Consider the following 12,500-nt stretch of genomic DNA (forward strand, 5'->3'; position numbering starts at 1 on the left):
CTTCCCCAAAAACAAGAATATATAGAAAATATAAAAATATAAATAAATGAATGAATAAAAAGTCTGAAGATGTTTTGCTCATCCCTTCTTTCCAGTAGACCTTCTACAAGGTACCATGCACACAGGCACACAAACACTTAACCACTTAGAAAATAAGGGATCAAATGCATCACACTTAACACAAGTGGTTCTCTAGACATTTGTCTGAAACACAAACTAAATCAAAAAAATGTGCATCTCCCTGCCAGGCAGCCAAACTACATGAGATAAGTATCCTGAGTGTATTCCTTATGAAGCAGAGCTGCTTCACGGCTGCAGCTCTGTGGGGGGGGGGGAGGTATTTATGACTGTAAGTGCAGAAACAAACATTTAAGAGTACACCTAAGGCAGCTGTAGCCATTCCGGAGCCCCAGAGCAATAAAAACACACCAGTTGGACACATTCATAATGTTTACTTTAAATTCTCGGCAAAGAGAGCCAGTTCTTCTGTCCTCTGAGAATATGAAAACAGCCGTTATATAAAGACATCAAAACCGTTGCAATAAGTCACAATGAGTATGCCCTCTAATGATGCAACAAAATAAAGAAAATATGTTGTTGCAATTTTGAAACACAAAGTTGAGTGAGCTTTCCTAACCTACTGTATGGTGGTTCTATAAAGCCCTGCTCCCTTATGAGGCCTGGTTTCCAGATGGGTTCATGGAGCAGCTTTGATATCCCGCCTGGATGTACACAGGACAGTTTTACACATTGCTGTTTGTATTAAACTCAGTGGATGTTAACATAATAAAAAAAAACAATAGACAAATGTGCCTATTTTACAAAAGTACGCAGAGTGTACACATTCTCTCTGGATTCTCCATCTTAACATGGCTACGCAACATTGGATTGTGTATATTTAATTTAACATCAATGTGTCCATATGTGTATACGGCCCCCATCAGTGTTCCCTGAGCACACACTGCAGAGGGATTCAAAGACATTAGCTAAATCTTGAGGTCAATTAGATTCGAGGGAATTTGCCAGTTTGAGTGTCACTGAAAGGATTTATCCAGGCTACTTGAATGAATACACACACAATGCAGAAGGAGAGAGAGTGAGAAGAATGGGTGCACTGTGTAATGACACAGAACAAAACGAGTGGACATGTGTGTGCCATGTGTACACCTCAGTCCATGTGGGGGGTGGTAAAGAGAGACAAGGAGAAAGCTATTAGCCCAGAGCGTGATGCAGTTAGCTGTGCTCTGTCTTTATCCACTAGAGAAAATGTAATTATATCCTGACACTACAGTTAAGCCATACCCACTGTTCTGCACCACATATTCAAATGAAACACATACATTAAATAAACAGAGAGTATAATTAAAAAGGGGGAAAAATGGCTGATAAAAGTGGCTGTCCGAGCTTGTGTGTGTGTGTGTGTGTGTGTGTGTATCCTGTGAAACTGAGTGGGCGGGCAGTGTTACTCTACATATGGAAGTCAACTTAATTGGTCGACTTTAGCTAGCCTCACCGCTGGCACTGACCACACTGTGTGGGCGCAGCTACCACAAACACACACGCTGCACACACACACACACACACACACACACACACACACACACACACACACACACACACACACACACACACACACACACACACACACACACACACACACACACCACACACACACACACACACACACACACACACACACACACACACACACAGTGAGGTACATGCAGGCTGTATGAGTCCATTTTGTGCATTCAGTGTGGCTGTCATCATGCTCACTGTGAGATAGGAAACAGAGACGGTAGATGTGGAAACCATTTAGAAAGCTTCTCTTAATAATCTTTAACTATTATTATTATGTATGTTTTCTCTCTACACCACACCAGTTTGTAACATGACGGGCAACTCTTTTGCACTTTAACAGAATGTGTCTGCTGTGTCTGCAAAATATAAAAACAGTTACCCCACAACAAGGTTTTTGCATGTGTGAGTTTATTGAGTCTTATACTTCACATAGGGATTTATGAATATGCTATTTGCTACTTCGTATCACACATGACCCACACTGAGAAAAACGGAAACGTTGACTTTAATTCAATGTATTATGTCCATAGATTTCACATAACTGTATGAGGTTATTTGAAAACAATAATATTAAGTTGAACCAAATCTTTTTTATTTAAACTTTCAACTAACCTTATACAGTTTTGTAAAATCTTTAATTAAAGTCAACGGTTCAGTTTTTCTCAGTGCATTATTATCGAAGTTAGCAGCCTATGCTCTCTCTGCTGCCTCTCCAGCAGAGAGAGGGGGCATCTCTGAGATGGCACTTCACAAAACATGCAGTGATGAAATAAGATCACCATTTTTCTGTCCTTACATTAGGAGAAAAATAGTTCCCCACCTATCAATCACATAGGTGTGTCTGCAAGCTGCCAGTCACAGCGGTGCAGTGTTATTTATATCAGCAATTCATGAAAGCTGAAGATATGAAAATACCCACGAGAGGGCTAATGCCAACTGACAACAAAGTGCGTGTGAACGTCAAATATGAATATGAAGGATGGCTCATGAGGATTTGGTGTAGCATGTGTATGCGTATATATAAGGAACGCTATCGCCTGAATCACTGATGCACAAATGAATGAAGCTGGCAGGACATGAATCGATCACTTTCTAACTCCCACAATGGGACTTTGGCATAACAGCCTGAGGAGTTTAAATCTGTGCTGGACTGCTGTCAGAGCTATGCATTTTCCTTAAGCCAGGATCAATGATTTCACAACTATTCAGTGAGCTGGCCTCTGAACGGAGCGGCTGCCACAGGAAGCTCCTGAACACTTCAGTCAGGTGAGACACGTCAGGTGACACACTGAACTCACTGCAGTCAGGTGACACACTGAACTCACTGCAGTCAGGTGACACACTGAACTCACTGCAGTCAGGTGACACACTGAACTCACTGCAGAGGTTTGTGCAGCAGCAACGTTTGATGCAGTGTGCTTGCAACAATAACTCACATGGCTTTGATATAGAATTGGCCTAATAATGATAATTTGGCTTTTGAACGGTATAAACACGACACAACAAATGTTTTTATTGACCATTTTTGGACTTAACCCTCCTGTCGTATTCGGGTCAAGTCTGACCGATTTACTACGTTCATTAAACATACATATTGTGTTTTACATTTGATTGCTTCAAGGCCTTATGCTATCCTCCACAGTTGGCCTTTGAATATATAAAATATTGATCGCCTGAATGAATGGGTAACTGTTGAATTATTTTAAATAAACATTTTCAGTTTGTATTCTTTGTATATTCACTGCAGTTATTCATGTAAACCAGTATTCTGAGACATTGTTTACAACTTTACGTTAAGTACAATTTGGTGAGGATTAATGTTTTTTGTGTTAATGTAAGAGCAGTTAAAACAGACCAGTCAAATCTGACCAGGAAAACCAAAGTAAGGGGGGAGAAACAAACAAGACAGGAGGGTTAGCCTAATAATAATACAAATATGGTAGGGCTGTGCAATTAATCGTATTTTAATCGCAATTACGATTTTGGCCTGCCACAATTATGAAAACAACATAATAAAAAAAAACAATTATTTAGCTTTGCTAGGTTGTGACAGTGCACTGCAACATATTTGATCTCATTAATTTTAGTCTAATTTATTTGTATTTATCATATTTATATATGTTTAGTAGCTTGTGGAAGTGCGCTCCAAAATATTTGTTGATCTTATTTATTATTTTGATATTATTTATTTAAATGTATCATTTATTTAATTAATTTTTGTATTGGTTTTTCAGTTGAATTATACGTTCAGGGTAATCATTCAAATTATTATTATTATTTGTGTTTGTTTTAAAGTTCAATAAATGGATTTTTTCAAAGTCAATGAATAATCGTATTTAATAATCGTGATATCAATTATTGACCCAAATAATCGTGATTATGATTTTTGCCATAATCGCACAGCCCTAAAATATGGCTTATGCATGTGTGACGGAGCGGATCACAGAGTGACTGACTCCGCCACTGACAGCCGCAGCGGCGACACACACACACCAAACATTTCCTGCTCTTCCGTTCGTCAATAAATAAGGTTAAGAGAAGAGTGGAAGAGTCATTCGGGAGATTGTTGCAGTGAAGGCAACAGCTAGGATGTGTTTAAACTTTGATTTTGTTTATTTAAGTTATACTGTTTCCCTTTTGTCAAACAGTATATCTTTTTTTTGTGGCTGTTATAAATAAAGTTTTTGGAGCTTAATTCAACCGACTAAGCCTATGTTTGCAAACGGACAAATAGAACCCCGTCACATATGGTGTCGGAAGTGGGATGGCTAGTCGGAAAAAGCTAACCCGCGTTACGAAGCAACGCAAAGGGGGGCGCAGAGGCATGACAGGGGGGGGGCGCAAAAAAATCATAATTTCAAAAAGTATTGATTGGAAAAAAATATGCTACAGTACAAGTACGTCTGGGTTATCTCAGTGGGTCTCAAACGGTTTGGTCACGATTAATGTAAACAATTATTTCTGAGGCACACGTTTATATGATCAACCAAAGCACAGGATCAGTGCAGACAATGTCCCACCTACTGGAATGTGCCGATGCCCCCCGGTGCAGTCCAGAAGACCTGGCAGAACCTACCCCATCAGCTGTGGCCTGTGCCCGATACTGGCAGAACGACATCTGAGATTGCTACGGACTCGAAGAAGAGAAGACCAAAGCACAAGCCAACATGTTGCTGCATGAACATGTATGTAAACTACATCGTATTCTTTATTTACTGATTGTATGAATATGCTGAAATTAAGAAATGTTCCTATGAGGCAACATAACATGATGATAAGCCTGTGCACCAGTCATGCTTCAAAGCCACAGTGGTCCCCTTCATTTCAGCTCAACTCTTCTGTTTGATCTCAGTTTTAGCTGAGAGCAAATTCTTTCCTCCAGCATGATGTGTGCGAAAAATGTTTCATAAAAAAAAAAAAAACTGGTGGGGAAGCACGATTGGATACCAGCTCTATATTTGACATCATTTTTGCCATAATGTGGTCATAAGTTAATATGAAGCCATTGCACGATGACGGTGAATTAGTTACGGCAGTTTGACCGTCCAAGATAATAATTGGTGCTAAGCTCCCTCCTGGAATACTCATCTCTACAGCAGTACAATACTGATAGCTGTGTGTGAGTGGACACATCCCATAACAATGATGTTAAGTTGCTGCTTGTGTGAACAACAGAAGCTCCGAATTTCCCCGGGACAGTATCTGTATGTTTGCATAAATGGATTAGGTGTGTGAGATCGTGATAGCATGTGTGCATTCTGTAAACGTCTTTCTAGAGATGCCTGTGTATTAAAGTTCAATAATCCAATTCATCACGCAGAGGGCTGAGAGCAGCAGAATCTCCTCCAGCCCAGACCCAGCAGGAGGCTTCAGAACATACAGCCTATAATACTTCTGAAGTGGAAAATCTCCTGCTCTGAATCACATTATACCTACTTCACCAACACAACACAAACACAAACTGTGTGTGACACATTCATGGCCTTCTAGGAGACATTCTACTAAGTACTAGAAATCTGAAAGTAGTAACTCTTTAAATGAACTGATCAAGCACCGGGGGGAACCTGTTGTAAGATTGTGGCACTGAACATGAAACCACACTTTAAAACCACTCTCAATAATCTTTTCTAAAGTACATCTGCAATGACATTTCCCCAGTTTGTCCAACAGTTTATTTCAAAGCAGAAAATTCATCAGTAAAAAACTGAGAGAAAAACTGCAGAAACATTGAATAAAAAAGAGAAAGAAACGGTGAATGTGATATTGAATCATGTCAAGGAAAAACATCACATCATGCACAGACAGACATGAAGTCAGAAACACACTTCGTACACACGTACATATATGTATGTATATACATACAGTATGTGTTCTTCCATGTTGATGTACACAACAATCTATTACCTCACACACAAATACACACACACACACTCACTCAAACCCCAAGGCATTGGCTGCTGTGTGTGTGTGTGTTGTGTGTGTTGTGTGTGTGTGTTGTGTGTCTGTTGCAGAAAGAGAGGCAGTTAGCTCTAGTTTAGCTATCAACATCACAATCAGTTCAAAGGTAAAATAACCACAACACTGCATTAACAAAACCACACCTGTCAGCAGAGGTCACACACACACACACACACACACACACACACACACACACACACACACACACACACACACACACACACACACACACACTTCCTGTAAGTTGACCCCATGGCCTTTCGGGATGGCGACCTTGCCTTGCCCCTGATAAGACAAAACAAAGGAGATGGAGAGAGGGGGAGGGGGAGACGGAGGGGGTGCTCGGGGGAAGAGAGGGGGTAACCGTAGCGAGGACACAGGGTTAAGTGTGTGTGTGTGTAACCTTTTGTGCGTTGTTTGCTCTAGCTCTTTAAGACACACTCAGACCTGATAACCTGTCAGTTGGTTTCAAATGATGTCTGGATTCTGATGTATTCAGACATGGCTATACATACATATAGTTCTACAATGTAGTAGTATTGTGTTTATTATATCAATCACAATAAACTCATGCTGTACAATCACACAACAGACACAGAACTTGTTTAACATGATTGAAATAAACTTGGCATATTTCATAAAACATAAATACATGTTTTCTATTTGTTTCTACCCCCCACTCCCCCATCTCTCTTCCTCTGCCCTTCTTTGAGTGTGTGAGTGTGTGAGTGGGATGATCTCCTTCATCGTCCTGATAGGAGTGTGTCGTCATTAAACGTATATGTGCATCTACACACCAGACAGAAGACGCGACTGGCTGATAACCCCCCCCCCCCCCCCTCCTGCAGGATGCTCATGCTCACAGGTAGAGCAGACGAACACGCTGAGCAGGCAACAATAGAAACAGACCCACACAGGAGAGCAGCAGGTAAACACACACATTCTGTCTTCATCAGCCCCCCCCCCCCACACACACACACCACCTCCACGTGCCCATGCTTCACTTTACTGTCACATCGTCTGTCTTCATTCCCGACAACAGCAACAGATAAGCTCTGAAAGGATAGTGATGTGTGTGTGTGTGTGTGTGTGTGTGTGTGTGTGTGTGTGTGTGTGTGTGTGTGTGTGTGTGTGTGTGTGTGCTGCCTCTCTGCCCTGCAGCTGACAGGGATCCAGAGAGTGCAGCTCTTTGGGCACTTCATTATCACAGGCATGGTCAGCGTTTAGCTATACGACTGATATCATGGAGGTCACACTGCATATCTCCCTCCAATAGGAATCCTAGATCTATCTGAGGAAGACGAGTGTGGAGACATGCATGAAATATGGAGAGGAGTGGAATAGAGAGAAAGAAGGAACGAGGATGAGGAGGAGGTGTGTTTGCAACCATCTGGACTCAGTCTCTGATAAGAAACACTTCATCAGTGATCACCTCATCACTCAGCCCCCCCCCCCCCCCCCCCCCCCGGGCCTGGTGAATCCTCAGGCCCCCCCCCCCCCCCCCCCCCCGGGCCTGGTGAATCCTCAGGCTCCCTCTCCTCCCCTCAGTGACCCCATGTTGGTCCACAGGAAGTGATGAAGTGGAAATGAGTGATGAGAATGATATTGATTTAATGTGAGAAAAGTGCAGAAGAAAGAAAGGTCAAGAGCTCTCAGAGAGGGGAGGTCCGGAGCGGCAGGTTCCTCTCAAGCAATCTCCACTCTGCAGCACACACTACATGCTTTACTTTAGGCTCATGACATTTACTTTCATGTTTGTGACAAGTCATTGGATAGAATTCAGAATCACAACCAGGTGTATGACCAAGTGAACTCAGAAGAGAACTTTAGTGTATCCATACACATAGTCAAAGAAGATACATTGGAAGAAAAGGAACAAAATAAAACGATTTAAATAAAAACGATTTCAAAAAACTATTTACATATTTACATGAAATATAGATACATCAAAAACTAGGAACAGTAATGTAAATACTCTGAAAAATAAAATAGAGTAAAATATGTACAGTATCGTTACGACAATCAACATACATTAACATAATCAAATAAATAATACATGTCATTACTTTTATTGTGTTTAATTGAAAGCATTAGTTGTTTAAACATGTCTACTACTGAAGTGCTTCGCAACAGAAATGAAAATGTAAACATTTTTAAAACCCGGAAGAGTCAGAAAAATATCATGATGTGCTTTTATCCAATGACCATTTTAGTTGTATATTGATTGATAGATTCCAAATAGATAATTGTAATAATAGGCCGCCCTAGATATCTATTCATGCACATGTTTTATTATATAGTATATATATGTATATCAAATAGTCCTTCTACGGAAGCCTTTCTGCAGCTCGAGAGGCCTGAATAGCTCTTTGAACTGATGACAATGTGAAGTGAAATAGTTGTGGTCACTTGAGTGTGTGTGTGAAACACTTTAGATTCCTGTGATTTCCTCCAGCTACTTCCAGCAGAGGATTCATAATTCTGCTGCTTTTCATTTGACTTGAGCGCTCAAATGAGGAGCACAATGTTCCTTTTTCCAATTTGTCCTTTTGAATTAGTGATGAGAAGAGAAACTGCCGTGCACTCTCACCACACAACCAAAGGCAGAATATCCACACACACACTTTCAGAGAGGTACCTGACACACCAATACACACCCTACAGGTCCACACACAGCAGTGCTAAGGCACCCCACAATTGAAAGACATGGCTACGCTCCTATGATGAAGGAACTATAAAGGAACAAAGGAGCAATATAATATAAATGAGGCAGACCTGTGTGCCGCCCGGAGTAAGTGTTCCCTGTGCACTGCTGTAACTATAAGAGTCTTTTCTTTGGGCATCATATAATGCTATACAGTAAAATAGTAGTGTGTGTGTGTGTGTGTGTGTGTGTGTGTGTGTGTGTGTGTGTGTGTGTGTGTGTGTGTGTGTGTGTGTGTGTGTGTGTGTGTGTGTGTGTGTGTGTGTGTGTGTGTGTGTGTGTGTGTGTGATTCAGGGCATTTTAGGAATAATTGAAACTTTTATTTTCTGAGTAATAGCCCCATCTAGAGTTATGCAGTCCATCAGGAAAATTACTACATACACGCACGCCCCAAGCGCTACACACGCTGCACACACGCACACGCACACACACACACACACACACACACACACACACACACACACACGCACACACACACACGCACACACACATAAACACACACACTTGCAAGGGTTAGCCACTGACTCACATGTATTCGTTAACTTCTGTTTCAAAGTGATGTCCTTCCTCTAAAGACTTTCATCATCTTTCTAGTTTTGAAACATAAATACACACATGGGTACAGTACACACACACACACACACACACACACACACACACACACACACACACACACACACACACACACACAGGCCCCTATATCGCAGACACCCAATCTATCTCACACATCACTCTCAAAGGCCTTGTTGCTAGGAGATAGTGCTCTATTTGTGGAGAGAGAGCGACAAAGAGACACACAGCGAGATATATGGGGAGGTTGGTTTATCTACTGCAGGATCACCCAGATCAAATGGACCCAGTCCTGAAATGTGTAAGCATGTATTGCTTTTTTAACACATATAACAACCTCAGCATGTTGAAGCATTCAAATAAAAACCCATTGCTAATGTAAAGCAAGTTGCTTACTTCAGTCCTCAACAGAGAGAAAGGAAATCACTTCATTTGTTCACATACAGTCACTTTGTTTTTATAGTATTATTACAAATATCACTCAGTTGATAACTAGCAAGCCATTGACTCTCATCCATTCAAATCCCCTTGTATTCCCTTTTCCAGCATGTGGGTCTACATTAATAATGAACACCACAACAGTTAGGTGCTCAACAATCACCCAGTGCAAATCTTCATACATGTGCCGCCGTAAAGTCACTTTACCAAATGATACTTTGTAGTGTTTGATACAGCGGAGGAATGCAGCAGCTGCCGGTCGGCTCGTCTCCTCACAGCGGTCGCTCTAATCCATTGAAGCATTCCACAGGAGCACAGAAAGCCCAAATATGTGCACAGAAAATCACCTTTTCAAATGCATCCATTCAAGTATAATAAGTCACGTGCACAAGGGCTTTGAGAGAAGCTCAGCCACACACACACTACATTACAAATGATCATCTTTTGAAATCTCACCCACTCTGTCACACACAGCATCTTTATCAACAAGCACAGAACAATCTCATGTTATCTTCACAGCGTCTGCACCTGTCTTGTGTTTCTGCTCACACATTTCATCAACTGTTCCAAGCCACCCTTCAGAGAACCCTGTGAGCAAATAGAAGCACCTTTGCAGCATGACCATGTGACCTTTTGAGCAGAACGGTCTATGAATTTGATGTAAACGGATGAATGATTGTATAGCCCCTTAACTGTGGTCCTGACGTCTTATCATTCCTAAAGGCCCGCTGGAATCTTAATCAGTTACACATGTTGCTCTCTACCAGCGTCCCTGCCCTGCTCTCTTTACCATCTGTCCATCCACACTCCTTTTGAACAATCCTCTCACGGTGACACTTTGGTTCACTTCATCACTTACTTCCTCTTATGCCCCGTGTCTCATGCACATTTTTAGGAGTGTCTCAACATTTATGTTTCTAATTGAAAAGGTAACAGTGGGGGTGTAGGCAGTAAGAGGAGAAGACTGGAAGAGAGAGGGAAGAGAGAAAGACACACACGCACAGAGAAAGTCATGGAATGCAAATCTCTGTGTCTGGAAGCCATTAGGCAAAAAGCTAAAGCCCGACTTCTCTTACTGAACAGCACAGACCAGCCACCCTTACCCTCTCTCACACACACACACACACACACACACACACACACACACACACACACACACACACACACACACACACACACACACACACACACACACACACACACACACAAATCAACGTGCCTTTCAGGAAACACAATACGAGCAGCAGACGCGTTTAATTGTCAGAAAGTCACGTTACGAGCCGATGCTCTCTGAGGTTAAACCAGTTTACACTCTTCGACAGCAAGGTATAAACTCATTTACATTTTACATTTACAATTCTTTCCATTTATTTAGTTGTGAAAACAAATGTGTCATTCAATCAAATGGCTGATTTTATCACACATTACACAGCAGGAGTGTGATGTAGATGGTTTGTATAAAATCAAAAATGAAATAGCAGAATTATGAGAATAAAAAAAGATACTCTGATACTTTTACTTTTGAGTAGAACATTTAAATATTACAAAACAAAGAGACTACAAATTTATTTGACATGAGATAAAAACTCTCTCTCCAAAAATGGTTTGGAGTGCCGAAAAGGATTGGCGCCTTACTATTAAGTTAAAATGAAATGTCTCCGTGTCACAAGTTGACGCACAAAGCCAGGCCGCCTTCCCTACCTGCAGCTAAAGACCACAGCTTCAGTCGAGTGAAATTAAAGACAAATATAATCATGTCAAAGTTAAAATACAAACCTTTTCTCAATGTAATAATTATATAAAATGATTTAAACACAGTTCTTTAAATGACAGAATATAAGTCAAACGCTTGCATGAATTCTTAAATTACGCATCATTGTACCAATCATCAAATTTAAGTCTAAATCGAAAAATATAGAACAAAATAAGAACAATTGAACATTTAAAAAAATATATAATTATTATAGATTATAGATGGCAGAGCTAACAGTTCATTCTGTCTGCAAAAGAGTTGATGTTTAATGAATTACAAAAAACTAGCTTGTGTAAATTCCATATTACCATTCTCAACATGAAGTATCAAAGTGTACATTTTCATAGGGTGTCTTAAAGAAAACGTGCCATTAGCTGCTGGCTGATAGCTGTGGGCCGAGGTGAGCAGAATACACACACACGCACACATGCACACGCACACACACACACACACACACACACACACACACACACACACACAGCTATAACAATTATGCAGCGCCGCTCATAGCGACATATATATGAACTTCTTTGGAGACTCCTTCTCACAGCATCTGGTCCTGAATGTTTCTCATTATGTCTTCCATATTGATTGGGACCCTAATTAAGTTAATAACCCCCATTCACATTCCCTTTTAATATTGCCCCTATGTAATGGCTTCAAAATCAAAACCAGACCTTGAGCCTAATGCTTACTATATGATTAACCAGTGAAATATGTATACATGTGTGTGTCACTGTGTGTGTAGCACAGAGAATAGCAGGCACTAATTGATTGGCAGCCTCTGCTGTTGCTGAATAGAAGATGACAGTGATTTAGATAAATAGGAGCAGACATTACTGGTTGGTGTTTGGACTGGTAGGTGACTGAGTGAGTTTAAAAACAAAATGCAAAAAAAATCACTGCTTGCGTGTCTTACTGACTGACTGAGCGACTGTCGGCTTTCTGACTAACTTGCCGCTTCATTTAACCTCATAGACTTTAGTTCGGAAAGT

At 40.9% G+C, this 12,500-nt stretch overlaps 2 protein-coding genes across 2 annotated transcripts in view; both read right to left on the reverse strand.

The window, feature by feature from the left end:
* tenm3 (teneurin transmembrane protein 3) overlaps positions 1 to 12,500 on the reverse strand; it is a 171,543-nt gene that overhangs the window by 158,082 nt on the left and 961 nt on the right.
* The window catches only part of LOC117474899 (teneurin-3), a 150,758-nt gene that overhangs the window by 26,228 nt on the left and 112,030 nt on the right, over positions 1 to 12,500 (reverse strand). The gene's annotated exons all lie outside the window — the stretch shown is intronic.

This window comes from Trematomus bernacchii, unplaced genomic scaffold (genome assembly GCF_902827165.1).
Source record: "Trematomus bernacchii unplaced genomic scaffold, fTreBer1.1, whole genome shotgun sequence".
Taxonomy (NCBI): domain Eukaryota; kingdom Metazoa; phylum Chordata; class Actinopteri; order Perciformes; family Nototheniidae; genus Trematomus; species Trematomus bernacchii.